This window comes from Protopterus annectens, chromosome 2.part1 (assembly GCF_019279795.1).
Source record: "Protopterus annectens isolate FY-2018-M chromosome 2.part1, PAN1.0, whole genome shotgun sequence".
NCBI lineage: Eukaryota > Metazoa > Chordata > Ceratodontiformes > Protopteridae > Protopterus > Protopterus annectens.
The window spans coordinates 881628887-881645473 of NC_056729.1; positions in this window are offsets into that span (position 1 = coordinate 881628887).

Sequence of the window (16587 nt, forward strand, 5' to 3'; positions counted from 1 at the left end):
TGTTATCTCCTGTCTATCTGATGAATCTGGGCATCTTGGGGCAATGTAGCAATTGCCTCATGTACACAGACAACCCTCTCCTCCTACCACCCAATACTACAACCTGTGAGAGATGCACTTATCTAGCCAAACTGGAGGTAAAGCTCTCTCCAACCAAGACTGAACTTGACAGTCAAGAGCAGAAGGTAAACACTTGCACCACACCACAATCATCATAGTCCCACTAAACCTACAGCACCAAAATCCACACACAGAAATGCAAAAACATTCGCAGAGGCTCTCAATAATAATCTTCCCAAGCAACAGAGACCTCCAAAGCAGAAACACAAGCACCCTCCACCCCCCAACACAACCCAAATGGCACATAGCTTCAGTGTGCCACTCAACCACAGCTCATAAGGCAAAACAACATACCCAATACACTAGTCATAGGTGACTCTATAGTCAGGCACACTGATGTCCCACTCACCAGGCTAAACAAGGAGAAGGTTACTGTCAGCTGCCTGTCAGGTGCCAGGATCCACCACATAACCCAGGCACTCGGGTCACTCCACAACAAGTACAAATATGACTCTGTCATTGTTCATGTCGGTGTGAATGACCTGAGACATACCTCCCTGGACTACATGAAAAGAGACATGGAAGAGCTCTCCAGTCTTGTAGCCCAGGCAAGTATGACCCTAGCCCTGAGTAACATCCTGCCATCACCCAGAATGATACTGCAGTACAAGGACAAAATGATTGACTTCAGCAATTGGCTAATCTCCTGGTGTCATTCTAAGTGGATCCAATATCTGTCTGCCTGAGACGACATGGTTGACAGAGATGGCCTGCACCTGTCACCCCTGGGATTCTGGATACTGGCTAAGGCTCTGGGTGCCCCTATAGTGCCGTTTTTAGGCAAGGTTCAAATGACAAATTCACCACTGTAACAAGAACAGCCAAGCAAAAACTGAGGGTAATGCTACTCAATGCTAGACGTCTAAATCTCAAAATGCACTCCCTCGAGGCACTCCTTAAAATGGAGAGCATCAATATCTGTGTAGTGACTGAGACCTGGTTCAAAGCTCTAGAGAGCACCCCTGCATTACCAGGCTGCAACTCATACCACACTTTCTGGCCACCTAACCTGGACCGGAACACCAAAGGCAGAAGTGTGTCCATATTCATTAAGGATATTCACACCTCCAGGCTAGTTGCTCAGCATAATGCATCCAAGGTTATCCAAGTGCAACTAACTCTGGGCAAAACGACAATCCAAATTGTAGCTTGCTACAGGTCACCCACTATGCCCCAGGATTCCCACTCCTCTTTTCTTGATATACTGGAATATATTGGGGTTCAACCAAACACCCTAATAATGGGCAATTTCAACTACCCCACCATTAACTGGGAAAACTACTCATGTACCAACTCCTTCACTCAACGCTTTCTAGAATTCATAAATTCCAGTGCCCTAGATCAGCTTATCCACACCCCCACCAGGGGCAACAATATCCTAGACCTAGTCATTACCAACATGAGTGACCAGTGTTCCACACCTGATGTCAGCTCCTCGTTGGTCATATCCGACCAGAAGCTAATCACACTAGATATCCACATCCTGCCCCCACCCCACCCCCATTAAGGAAACCATGGTAAAAAAAATTCTCCACAGCCAACTTCATGCTTCTTAAGACAGAAGTGACGAACTTCATGACACCCATGCAGATGGACAATGCTGTTTACTTAACACCGAATGTGTGATGAGACCTTGGGACCCAGGTGGACAGTAGTCTCTCCTTTAATAATCACATCGCCACAGTAGTCAGGAAATCCTTCTACGTGGCACACCTCATCACAAAAGGGTTCTCATCCAGGAAAAAAGAGGTCATTGTTCCCCTCTACTCGACGCTCATTAGACCCATTATAGAGTACAACACCCCTTTTGGAATGTACTTCACCAGACATCTGCAGCAGCAGGAAAGGCCACAGAAGTACCTCACAAAGAGGATTACAGGCCTCAAACAGATGCCCTACACTGACCATCTAAAAAAATGCCAGCTTTACTCTGTAGCATATCGCCTACTCTGAGGAGATCTCTGCCTAACATATAAAGCTATGTCAAACCCAGAACTGTTGGACATGCTACACCTAAAGAAATCCCAATCTCTCTGAACTACATGCTCTAGGGACCTAAACTTTGTCAACACAATAAACAGAACATGCTGGAGGGATAGATTTCTGTCCCAGAGACTTCCCATACTCTGGAACAAGCTGCCCATCTATGTCAAGCAAAGTTCCTCCTTAGCACTCTTAAAGAAAAATCTTGATGAGTGGATGGGAAATAGGAAATACACCCCAGGGATCACTTCCGTGGCTCTGTTTGACAGGGGCACAGGAAAATAACTTTTGTGGGTGGCGTAAGCCAGGGAACCTTGTTGGCTAGGCTTACTTAGACCCTTGGGCCGATAGCCTAGTATCTACAAATGAACCTGTTTGTATCCTGTATATCCAAGACTGGGAGAAATCTGACCCTGACACATCTTTGTGTTTCCATTCATTCCTTTGTATATTAATCCAGACATCTGTCTGTCCATCCAGTTTTGTAACCACATACATCCTGGAATGTCTGCTAGCTTGTCTTCCCAGTTAGAGGAAGAATTGCCATGAACTGGCTTCAGAGGGTCAGAACTGATATGATATTGTTGCAAAGATCAAACTTGCCTTAATAGAGCTGCTAACCTATTCTTATCCAGCCTGGTGGTGGTCATATTTCAGAGACATTACTATGGTCAGATGCAGTCTCATTGGGCTATAAGGGCTCTCTCTCTGTAATCTTGTGATTCTTAGAGAGATGTGCACTAGCTGCGGGTATGAAGAATGAAGTGAGGGTGTTGCTATAAGAAAGTACAGTTATGTAAAATTTTACCATAACGGCAGATGTCATTGCCTTCACTACTGCAGTATTCTTAACAATATGGGATTCCCTACTGCAGAAGCCCAACATCTGGCCAGTCTTCCAAAGACTTCTGAATTTAAAAGGTACACTGAATGTCACCATATGCTCCCTGCGTAAAGTAGGGCATAAAGGTGATGTTCAGGCTTACCAAAAACAGAACTGATTGCCCCTGGAGGAACACCTATCCAAGGAACCCAAGAGTTAATGTGTACATCCAGGGAGGTAAAGAACTACAGGGGATGTAGGGAGGGAGTGAATATTGCAGCAGTGAAGGCAAGGATTTCTACCATTATGGTAAGATTTTACACAGCTCACAACTGTACTATGTCCTTACATTCACTGTTGCAGTATTCTTAATGACAAAGCTCAAGAGGAAACTCGGGAGGAGTAAAGGGCAGAAGAGTCCCCAAAAAACCATGAAGAACTGAACTAGCAAAACCAGCCCTAGCTCTAGAGATACTATCCAACTTGTAGTGCTTAGTAAAGGTATGCACAGAAGTCCAGGTAGCTGCTTCCAGAATAGAATTAGTATCTAAGCCTTTGAAAAAAGCACCAGAAGAACCCACAGCTCTAGTAGAATGAGCCTTAATTGAAAAAGGAGGGCTGTTGCCATGAAAAGTGTAACAAAAGGAAATAGCTTTAGAAATCCAAAAAGATACAGCATGCCCCAAAGATCTATGATGAAAAGAAACAACTTATCCAATTTGCTGATAGCCTTGGTCATATCCAAATAAATTTTAAGTTGCCTATTCATGCCCAAAGTATGCAGCACCCTCACACTGTCAGTTTGGGGAGAGGGGAAAAAGTAAGCAGATTAATAGACTGATTAAGTGATAGCTCATTAACCACCTTTGGCATAAAAGAAGGGTTAGTGCATAAGGACACACTGTCCTCATGAAAGATCAAAAAAGGAGGACAAGCTGTAAGGGCCTGCAACTCAGACACTCATGTGGCAGAAGTAAGCACTAACAAAAGAACAGTCTTCCAGGCAGAAGACAGACGCAGGTAAACAGACAGACTGTCAGACCAGTGGCAAAGAAGTTCTCTTTTTGGTAAGCCTGAACATCACCTTTTTGCCCTACGTTACACAGGGAATATATGGTGACATTTGGTGTACCTTTTAAATTCAGATGTCTTTGAAAGCCTGGTTGGACATCGGCAAGGAATCCCATATCATTAAGAATACTGCAGAAGTGAATATAAGGACATCTAATGTCTGAGGTTTCTTAGCCTTTAGCCTAGGACCCTGAAGCAGTGTTCTCCTAACAACTTCAGTGGCATAGTGGAAGTGCACTATGCTGTGCTGTGTGTGTGTGTTGTGCTTGCCAAATGTGTTCTGAGGGGAGAAGGCAGCCACCAAGTAAAGTAAATGCCTAGTGCTATCAGTAAAAAACGTCAGATTTAAATCACATAATTTACCTAGCAGGCTAATGTGGTCTCTGCCTAACTAGTAAAAACAATGAACGATGGATTGTCATTGCAGTGGAGCCAAGTAATCCACCCATCCACAACCCCCTTTTCCCATTTTTGCACATGGGATCATGGTGTTGCTTCAAAAGTGTCAATCATCTAGAACCAAGTTCTACACCGCCAAGTGGCTAGCCAACTACAGATAATTTAAATTAGTATTTTCTTGGGTAGTAACTATAAAGGATATAGTTTCAGTGCAGCTTCAGTATAGCTGTCAGGCAAGTAATAAACATGTATCACATAATTAACACTGTGCAGTACTACAGAGCAGTAGCTTTAAATGCTGTAACAAGCAGAGATCCAACACCACCAAATGATCAAAAAGTGCAGTCAGTAACTGAGACAGCCAGTTAATTTGTTTTTATACACCTAGTATTGGTTACAAGCAACACTGTAATATTATAGTTACTTTGTTTTTATACACCTAGTATTGGTTACAAGTAACACTGTAATAGTATAGTTAATTTGTTTTTATACACCTAGTATTGGTTACAAGCAGCACTGTAATATTATAGTTAATTTGTTTTTATACACCTAGTATTGGTTACAAGCAGCACTGTAATATTATAGTTAATTTGTTTTTATACACCTAGTATTAGTTACAAGTAACACTGTAATATTATAGTTAATTTGTTTTTATACACCTGGTATTAGTTACAAGCAGCACTGTAATATTATAGTTACTTTGTTTTTATACACCTAGTATTGGTTACAAGCAACACTGTAATATTATAGTTAATTTGTTTTTATACACCTGGTATTGACAAGTAACACTGTAATATTATAGTTACTTTGTTTTTATACACCTAGCATTAGTTACAAGCAACACTGTAATATTATAGTTACTTTGTTTTTATACACCTAGTATTAGTTACAAGCAACACTGTAATATTATAGTTACTTTGTTTTTATACACCTAGTATTAGTTACAAGCAACACTGTAATATTATAGTTACTTTGTTTTTATACACCTAGTATTAGTTACAAGCAACACTGTAATATTATAGTTAATTTGTTTTTATACACCTGGTATTAGTTACAAGCAGCACTGTAATATTATAGTTACTTTGTTTTTATACACCTAGTATTGGTTACAAGTAACACTGTAATATTATAGTTAATTTGTTTTTATACACCTAGTATTGGTTACAAGCAGCACTGTAATATTATAGGTAATTTGTTTTTATACACCTAGTATTGGTTACAAGCAGCACTGTAATATTATAGTTAATTTGTTTTTATACACCTGGTATTAGTTACAAGCAGCACTGTAATATTATAGTTACTTTGTTTTTATACACCTAGTATTGGTTACAAGTAACACTGTAATATTATAGTTAATTTGTTTTTATACACCTAGTATTGGTTACAAGCAGCACTGTAATATTATAGTTAATTTGTTTTTATACACCTAGTATTGGTTACAAGCAGCACTGTAATATTATAGTTAATTTGTTTTTATACACCTGGTATTAGTTACAAGTAACACTGTAATATTATAGTTAATTTGTTTTTATACACCTGGTATTGGTTACAAGTAACACTGTAATATTATAGTTACTTTGTTTTTATACACCTAGTATTAGTTACAAGCAACACTGTAATATTATAGTTACTTTGTTTTTATACACCTAGTATTAGTTACAAGCAACACTGTAATATTATAGTTACTTTGTTTTTATACACCTAGTATTAGTTACAAGCAACACTGTAGTATTATAGTTACTTTGTTTTTATACACCTAGTATTAGTTACAAGCAACACTGTAATATTATAGTTAATTTGTTTTTATACACCTAGTATTGGTTACAAGCAACACTGTAGTTTTATAGTTATTGGCAGTAGAGAGCAAAAGTAGCACTTCAGGGACAGGAAAATACACAAAAGTACAATACAAGTGATAATATGGAAAAGTTATGCGTCTTCCATCTGTGTCCATGTACCTCTTTATGTTGAACCCCCCCCCCCTCAATTTGGAGGAGTGCAACTATGTTCTTCCTTACAGAACTGTTGCTACACTTATTGTGTACCTGCTGTTTTGCTCTACAGAGAAAACAATCTCATGTTCCCGCTTCAAGGGAAGAATTTCTTTGTGCTGCATAAGTGCACCTATGGAGGAATTGCTACATAGACTTTTGCATTCAGACAAGAACCAAACAGCTTAGACAATTATAGCAACAACTTGTAAGATTTGCCTACAAATTAGAGACTGTGCCACATATGGACATGAATGAGAGTGACTTTGTGAACTGTAATAAGGAACTGGTAGCTAACAAGAAGAAGCTAGTAGTGACATAACATTCAGTGTACAAACAATAATTTCTAACTTGACTTTTAATTTAAATAAATCATTAAGCATGCAGTATGTCAAAGTCTTTGATAGTACAAAAAAAGTCAGACAATTCTCTAGTTGATTAGTTGTGGTATAAAATCACAATGTTTAAAAATGCAGTGTCTGTTTCTAAGGTTGAAACTGTAGTGCAAAATTTACCTTTGCTATTGAAACAAAATGGAACAAATATGTTAATTTGTTACAAAACTGGAGGGAAATTTTACATTACTAAGTTCTGCTAATGTAATACTAATCTGAGAATGGAAATGTATGTTTTAAAGAAGTCTGTAACAACATGAAGCAAGCTTGTAAAATATTCTGTATTTTTAGTAGGGAGAGTGGTTCCAACACTACTAGGTTCTGAAAGCAGAATTTCCTTTTTGAAGAGCTTCCTGCAGGTATCAGCATAGTATTACTAACAATGGAAAAGTAGATTTACCCCTCCCATGAAGAAATTGAAACAGTGGTGTGAAAATTATTGCACTATGTGGCTTGTACTCTTGATTTGGCTAATGATTTAATAGTAGAAATAGATTTTTTTTCTCCCATATTAAAGCACTATGGGCAATGTGAGAGGTGGGAGAATTCACATACACAATGTGCTGATCTGATATACTTAACAAGAAAAAGAGAGAGCAGCATTCTGCACAGCAATTAAATCTATCAGCTGCTTCCTATAGTCTAGGGTTTGATTCCCTCAGCCTACATTTGCCTGCTGTATGACTCTTGACAAGTTCATTTAACCAAATACTGCCCCAGGTTAACTGGAAAATTGGGCTAGGCTCCTCAATGGTCTCCTGGATCACATGCCTTATAACTCTGTAAATCATTGAACCTTGGATACCTGTTCACTGAAAGAATGTGAAGGAAACAGTGCAGGGTAGTAACACTTGTACAGAGATCCACAATCAAAATCAGGAGAAGAGAAGTGTCCTAGAAAGTAGAAAAGAAAAGCACTCACACTCAAATATGTGGCTTGCAAGAGGATAATCTGCAGAAGAAATGGCTTTGTGTAGCAGAATATTGCACCCGCTGTGACAGAGCAGCTTGCAAGAGCAAAACCTGTAGAAGTAACAGACGTAGACATCAAAATATCGCAGCCTGCTAGAACAGAGTGGCATACAAGAGCAAAAAGCAATAAAAAGAAGAGTCACGTGTTAAGCTATTGCAGTTTGAAAGATATACAAAAAAGAGAATCGAAAGTGTTACTGCAGCTTCACAGTGTTAACAGGCAGAGACTGAAGGAATCTGTGCAGCTTGAAAGATATACAAAGAGAATCAAAAGTGTTACTGCAACTTCACAGTGTTAACAGGCACAGACTGAAGCAATCCGCGCAGCTTGAAAGATATACAAAGAAGAGAATCAAAAGTGTTACTGCAGCTTCACAGTGTTAACAGGCAGAGACTGAAGCAATCCGTGCAGCTTGAAAGATATACAAAGAAGAGAATCAAAAGTGTTACTGCAGCTTCACAGTGTTAACAGGCAGAGACTGAAGGAATCAGCACAGCTTGAAAGTGCTACAGCACAAGAAAAGAAAATGATTAGTAGCACTACAGAGAAGGAATCACTCACTGCGAGAATGTATTATAAGGAAGTAAGTCTAGGAAGTGCAAATGCACATACTAGACAGAATTCTGAACTGTAAAGTTAAAACAGTCATACTGGAATAGAAGTCTAAGCAACAAGTAATCCATGAGGAAGAGGCGTTTATCAGTAAAAGAGACTGCATTGGTGTAGTTAAAGAGGGAAGTTATAATATTTCACCAGAGCTTTGTACCACCTTCTGTGCCAGTACAAGACAGGAAAACAGGGACTCTAGGCTGCAAGTAATTATAAGTAATGAGGCAGGAACAAAGGTAGAAAAATGTAGTCTGAAGTGCACTTTCCAGAGAGCTGTATTGAAGAAACAAAATGAGAGGGTGGTAAACATTTGTTCTGAGCTGGAATAAAAGGTTAGGAAACGACAGAGAATGGAAGTAGTTTATTCACCCTGAATCATATGGAGAGCAATAGTCTACACTGAAAGATAAGGTAATCATGAACAGAGCCCTAGTGACACTCCTGTTGAAGTAAAACACAAGAGTTGTAGGGCAGGGGGAGAAGGTTTGTATGTATCAAGTCAGTGAGGTGAAGGAATCAGAAAGATTAAATAAGGCAGACACTGGAAAAGACAAAGTCACAGTATGGTGAGGTTTAAACAGAAAACAAAACTGTATCTGTTGTCAGAAGTGTGCTGCAATATTGGGCAGCAGAAAACCAAATCTGTAAGGGATGTTACTACAGAAACCCAAGAAAGTAATGCAAGATAGAAGTAAACACACACAAAAAAAAAATAACTGTCTGTACTAAAACAGCGAGGACAGAGATAGAAGAAAGGGCCTTGAGTAATCTCCCGAGCAGAGCAAGTATAAATAGTGAAACAAGGAGAATGCTGAGTTTTGTGGATATTTCTACTACAGTAAAGCAGAAAACCCAACTGAAGATGAAGTAAAACTGTTTTTATTCTGAGTTACCCTTTGTAAGGGAAGATTAACATGTGGAAAGAAAAGAAAGGGATGGTACCCACTCAAATTACAACAGAGAAAAAAGTTAGGTGAGGTAGGTTAGTAAAAAAAAAAAAAGTAACCGAGTTAGTGGACTTATTAATATGCCACATAACTTTTTAAAATGTAGATGACTTGTGTAGTTAGGGAAATTTGTTTCTCATAGTAGGAAGCCAGAATCAGAGTGACAAATGGAGAAGCAGAGGAATGAGAGATTCATAGTGCATATAACCCTGTGTTATGTGATGAAGCAAAGTCTGAACCTTTTAGCTGAAGAGCAAGTTAACATGTAGAGTATAGAAGCTTTAGGAAAGTATGAGTGTATTGGTTATACAGAATGACATTCGTAAGGTCAAACAAGATAGTGCCAAAGGTAAATGTTAAATGCCTGTGTTAGTTAACACTGGATATAGACAAGAGTCAAGTATTTGTGGTAGTTATGGGGCCAAACAAGATGGCGCCCAGGAGTACATTTTATGATGCCTGCATCAAAGTTAAAACTTGTGGAGATCAAGAACCATGCAGCTTAAAGTGTGGAAGTAAAATTCAAGATAGCAGGAGAGTGAGTGTAATAAAAATAGTGTTATGGAGAAAAAAAGGTAAGTTTGTCTTTCTGAACACAGAGATAATGTGATTAATGGAGTGAAGTTGCTGACAGCAGTAAGTGGTGGTCATAAAGCATATGAAGCAGTCACCACTGGTATGGCTATCCAGACATCCTGTTTAAAAGCAAGTGTTCAGAAAATAAAAACAGTATACAAGATAAAATACAAAGGATGTGTACAGCATTCTGCAGGGAAGAACACATCCGTATGGCTAGAACAGAAATTAGTAGTGGCACTTATAAGAAGGCTAGTACTTCTTACATGGCTGTAGATGTTGCCAGAGGCACTTGGGCAGGAATGACACCCATAACACAGGAACCAGTAAAAGGAGAGTTTCTGTTGGGGATGAAGGCGGTGGTTGCAGAGATACCAATTATGTATCAGCACAAGATTGATTCAGAAGGGAACATTATACCTAGGTCTTATAGGATATCAAAACCTAGAAGATGGGTTGTATGGAAAATAATACAAATGCTTAAGAGATCTGAAAAAGTATGATTTTGGTAATGAGTATATAGTGTCCTCACAACTGTTTTTTTTACATTTGTGTTGTTGAGGACAAACTACCCATCATGAGTAGTCTAAAACCCCTGGTTTTGTGCTGTGAGGAGATAGTTGTAACATGTTAAGCCTGCTGAACTTTAAAAATGTATTAATTGTTGTAGATATTCATGTCATACCTATTGTGTGTGTCATCCGTGTATTTTTGAGTGAGCGGTAATGTGGAACATTGGAATATTTTTTGTAGTATTTCTCACAGGCAGTCAGCCAATTTCAGGCACTTTACCTGAACATAAAAGTGTAGTTTGGAAGACTAAAAATCAATAAATTAATTATTTATTGAAGGGACAATGCTTTGTACTGAAAGGAAGACCTGGAAGTGTGGACTGCCCCAGCTGGGTCTAACCTGTAGCATTAATTGCAGTCTTTGCTCAATTTTTGGAGCTGAGAATGAGTCTTGTAGAGATGACTAGGCACTTTTGAAGTCGAGAGAAAGGCCTAGTAGTGGGGCCTAAAGCCTGGCAGTGCTTAAGTAACACTGGGTTGGACTGTTTGGGAGAAGGGATAGTTTTACCAAAGAGTATTTATAAATTCTTGTGTATAAGATAGGGTGTAACCCAGTTCACAGTTTCATTAGAATAGCCAGAGTTGTTTACTTTATCTACCCACAGTTTATCTAAAATCATAATGTCAGGACTATAGAGTTAAAGATCTTACAATTGACTTCTGAATTAGTCCGAGGCCATAACTCTTGTGCATTGAAATCATGGTTCTTGTTTGTTATGATGTCTACTTATAATAAGCAAAAAGAAGCCAATCAGTGCTACTAGTCCACAAAATCACTCGAAAAAAAAAAGCACTGTTACTGCATATGGATTCGAAGTACGTTTCCTTTATTGTAAAATCCTTAAAACCAGTTGATTGAGCGCTTTGTTCCCTCTTAAGCAGGGATTTCATCAGAATCTAAATTTTTCCCTCCAAAACTTCCCCTTAAATAGTAGATTACATCATTAAGACCTGGTGACTCACCCTGTTAACATTAATACAGTTCATTAAAAATACATTCAAAATATAAAGTCCTAAAAATAACTATAAAAAACAGATAAATATATCTAGACAATTTATATATATGTGTATGTACATTTTTCTATGTAACATTATTTCATTAACTCCACTTTTTTATACAAAAAGGGCTTAATAGAAATAACTTCATTCAGCCCAGGGACTTGACTTGCTTGCAACATAATTTGCCATCTTAGCTCTCTCTTCTATGTAACTTCTATAATTACCCCCTCTGGGGTTCTTTAAAACCTTCTCTAAGATGGCAAATTCAAATCCTAAAAAAACAGAGCAGTTTGTGGAATGTTTACACAAAGCATTATTTAGATTTTTATTAAGTATTTGGTAAGTGTGCTCATAAATCCTGTCCTTTAAATGTCTTTCTGTCTTACCGACATAGAAACTAGGGCAGGTTTTACACAGCGCCAAGTAAATCACACCTATAGTTTGACAATTACCCTTTTCAAACTTTATTTCTGTCCTTAAAATGTTGTTTAGTGTAATACTCTCCCTGGTGTAAATATATTGACACTGGGAGCAACACCCACATTTTGAAGAGCCATACTTGTTCTTATTTTTATTCTTAAATTCACTTTCAAAACATTTTTTCAGGTTAGGTCCAACTTTGTAAACAAAATTCGGTTTATTACCCACTACAGTCCATAGCTTCAAATTATTTCTCAACATAACCCAATTGTCATTCATAATTTTCTCCACCTCATGTGTTTTATTTCCAAAAGGAATGACCATAGATTTTTCAAAATTCTTATTATCTTCTGGTCCTTTGTTTGCATCTTCACCCATATTCTGTGGGTTCCCTAATAGGGGCTTATATTTCTTTCCCCATTCATCCCTTACAAAATTAACATAGTCATTAATGTTTTTAGTGGGATACCCTCTTTCCTTAAATAATCTACCTACTATTGCCAGTTCTTCATCAATATCTTCCTCATTAGATGTCATTCTTGCTATTCTAATGAGCTGGCCTTTCAAAATACTATTTTTTGTTTTATTGGGTGATTACTCGAATAGTGTAGGTATGGAAAAGGGTTTTTAAAAAATTTTTAAAATTTTTTTTTTTGGTTTTCTTATATTCTAGTAAATCGAAGCAGAGGAATGAGAGATTCATAGTGCATATAGCCCCTGTGTTATGTGATGGACAAAGTTAGATGAACCTTTTAGCTGAAGAGCAAGAGTTAACATGTAGAGTATAGAAGCTTTAGGAAAGTATGAGTGTATTGGTTATACAGAGTGACATCTGTAAGGTCAAACAAGATACTGTCAAAGGTAAATGTTTGCCTGTGTTAGTTAACACTGGATATAGACAAGAGTCAAGTATTTGTGGTAGTTATGGGGCCAAACAAGATGGCACCAAAGAGTAAATTTGATGATGCCTGCATCAAAGTTAAAACTTGTGGAGATCAAGAACCATGTAGCTCAGTGTGAAAGTAAAAGTCAAGATAGCAGGTGAGTGAGTGTAATAAAAATAGTTTTATGGAGAAAAAAAGGTAAGTTTGTCTTTCTGAACACAGAGAGATAATGTGGATGATTAATGGGTGAAGTTGCTGACAGCAGTAAGTGGTGGTCATAAAGCATATGAAGCAATCACCACTGGTATGGCTATCCAGACATCCTGTTTAAAAGCAAGTGTTCAGAAAATAAAAACAGGTATACAAGATAAAATACAAAGGATGTGTACAGCATTCTGCAGGAAAGAACACATCTGTATGGCTAGAACAGAAATTAGTAGTGGTACTTATAAGAAGACTAATACTTCTTACATGGCTGTAGATGTTGCCAGAGGCACTTGGGCAGGAATGACACCCATAACACAGGAACCAGTAAAGGTTTCTGTTGGGGATGAAGGCGGTGGTTGTAGAAATACCAATTATGTATCAGCACAAGATAGATTCAGAAGGGAACATTATGCCTAGGTCTTACAGGATATCAGAACCTAGAAGATGGGTTGTATGGAAAATAATACAAATGCTTAAGAGAGACCTGAAAAAGTGTCATTTTGGTAATGAGTATATAGTGTCCTCACAACTGTTTTTTTTTTTTACATTTGGTTTGTTGACGACAAACTACCCATCATGAGTAGTCTAAACCCCCTGGTTTTGTGCTGTGAGGAGATAGTTGTAACATGTTAAGCCTGCTGAACTTTAAAAATGTATTAATTGTTGTAGATATTCATGTCATGGCCATTTATATGTAAGTTATCTAGGTGTATTTTTAAGTGAGTGGCAATGTGGAACATTGGAATATTTTTTGTAGTATTTCTCACAGGCAGTTAGCCAATTTCAGGCACTTTACCTGAACGTAAAAGTGTAGTTTGGAAGACTAAAAATCAAAAAAAAAAATTATTTGTTGAAGGGACAATGCTTTGTACTAAAAGGAAGACCTGGAAGTGTGGACTGAAAGGTGCCCCAGCTGGGTCTAACCTGTAGCATTAATTGCAGTCTTTGCTTAATTTTTGGAGCTGAGAATGAGTAGTTGTAGAGATGACTAGGCACTTTTGAAGTCGAGAGAAAGGCCTAGTAGTGGGGCCTACAGCCTGGCAGTGCTTAAGTAACACCGGGTTGGACTGTTTGGGGGAAGGGATAGTTTTACCAAAGAGTATTTATAAAGTCCTGTGTATAAGATAGGGTGTAACCTAGTTCACAGTTTCATTAGAATAGCCAGAGTTGTTTACTTTATCTACCCACAGTTTATCTAAAATCATAATGTCAGGACTATAGAATTAAAGATCATACAATTGACTTCTGAATTTGTCCGAGGCCATAACTCTTGTGCATTGAGATCATGGTTCTTGTTTGTTATGATGTCTGTTATAGATGTTAACTTCAAGATCCCTGTGCCTTTGAGTATGTGGAATATGCAGAGACGCCACAATGATAGGCATATCTCACTTTTTGCCCTTATGTGTTTTTAGACATAGTTATACATTTTGGTCTTCATATATCATAGTCATTAGACATTGTGGTCTCAAGATTGTGCAATTAGACATGATTGTATTAGGTAAAGTGAAGATAAACCAGACAGCCAATCTATGAAGCATGTATAACAGTAGTGAGTGATTACTAAGGTTAAAAGTTTTCTTATAGACAAAACATATAACCAGATAATAAACTCTAATCCATATAATTGAAAATAATGTTGGTAGATAGTAAAACAGTACTGGGTCATGCTGACACCAGGGCTACGCCCATAATGGAAGTTGCATGGAATATGATTTTGTTGAAAAAAAAGTCTAATATTTATTACAGATACGATTTGAAAATAATTTAGCAGGTTGGGAATAAGCTGGCAATGAGCATTTAAATGTTCACTATGAGAGGGATTAGGTAGTATTTGAAAGTAAGTAACTGTTACCATTTTGAATGCAGAAGGGGTTATACCTGATGAAAGATAAACATTAAACATGTGAAAGGCATTGTGTGATTTTTTTTTTTTTTTAAAATGTTGGTTGAAGGATGTGCTATAGTGGAGAAAAGTGATTGGGATGCTTACAGAGAAGAGCATGAAAAGAGCTGGATTAAAGGGATTTGAACTGAAATACAAGATATGAAAACTAATGATTGGAAGAGGACAAACAGTTGGAGAAGAAATGGAGGAGGGTGAAAGATGTGAGAAAGTGGTAAAAAAGTCCTGGAGAATTTCTTCAGCATCTAGTAAAGAGCACAAATTATTGGAAGGGTTAATAATTAGCTTAAACTGCTCTTTATTAGAGTGCCCAAGAAGCATTTGCATTTTGGAACAAGGGTTTGTTGTGCAGTGCATGTTCTGGGATTCAACAGATTTTTTGCTCCATTCCTCTGCTAGTCATAAACTCTCCCTTTCAGACACCCAGATGATCCATCCATTCCCCACTGGGATCTGGGATAAAGTATCGAGTGAAATGTGAGTGAGACCCTCCTCCCTTAAGGGGAATAAGACTGTTGTTTAATCCCTGCCACCCTGTTGTGCATGATCATTAGTGTCCAAGGTTTTAGCATGCAATAAGCTTTGTATGGCCCTCCTTGTAAATACTTATTTCTGCAATCCCGGGAGTCAATGAGGAATTCTACCATTGCTCAGGCATCTTTTTACCCCATTCCTTCATAGCCTAGTTCAGGCTCTAGTCTCTTTACTTTAGCTTTCTAGCCGGTTAGGCTTATTTTCTTTCATTTATAGCCGAAGTTAGGCTTTATTTTCTTTATAAATATACTTTGAGTGCCCAGATCACATCTCCTTCCTTCTCCCCAAAGAGAAGTGAGTAATCTAAGCCTCTTCATTTTCTTGTTTCCCCCACACCAGCTCAAGCAAGTGCCTGGGCAGTTAGTTAAACTTGGGTTACCTTGGTCATTGTCAGACCTTTATCCCTCCTTGCCAAATGATTTATATTAGTTAAATAGGGCAGCTTTAATGACTAACCTAGTTTCACATCTGTGATTCAGAATATAAGCTAGTGTCCAAGAATTTTTATAAGCAGGTAGCAGAAGTACCACCCTATACATATAATGAGAATAAATAAAAAAAAAAAACTCCTTATGCCCAGCGTTTCTGTAACAGCATTCCTTTTAACTTTCACTTAAGAAGAGAAGACCAGCACAGCTTCTGGCCAGCAGTGCTGTAACTGTATTCTCCTGTAGGGCCCTGTCATTTTCATTATTACTTCAATTACTGTGCATTTAATTCATTAACATGCTGGGAAGGCTAACTTGAAAGGGGGCTTTTTAGTCATTACTCACTCATGCATTCATTTATAACTTGTGTAAAGCAAGACAAAAAAAGATTACATGTATTAAATGCTGCTATTTGGAAGCTAATACACTGTTTTATATGTCGCTCGATACATTAGGAAGCATGATTTAAAAGTGAGTAACAGAAGGTACCTGCACTAATAGTCTGGATGAAGAATGCAGCAGAATAAAACTTACACAAATGCACAATTGTTAAATGTACAATCAGTAGTCTTTAGCAGAATATATTTATGAATCTCTTTTGAAATTAATTAATTTATTTGCTTCAATTGTTAAATGTATGTGCCTGAAATGAAACACTGAAAAATACTATGCTGGACCAAAAGTGATAGAACAAACATAGCAATCAAATATTGGCTTTTCTTGCATTGATGATTACTTCACAGTATTAGT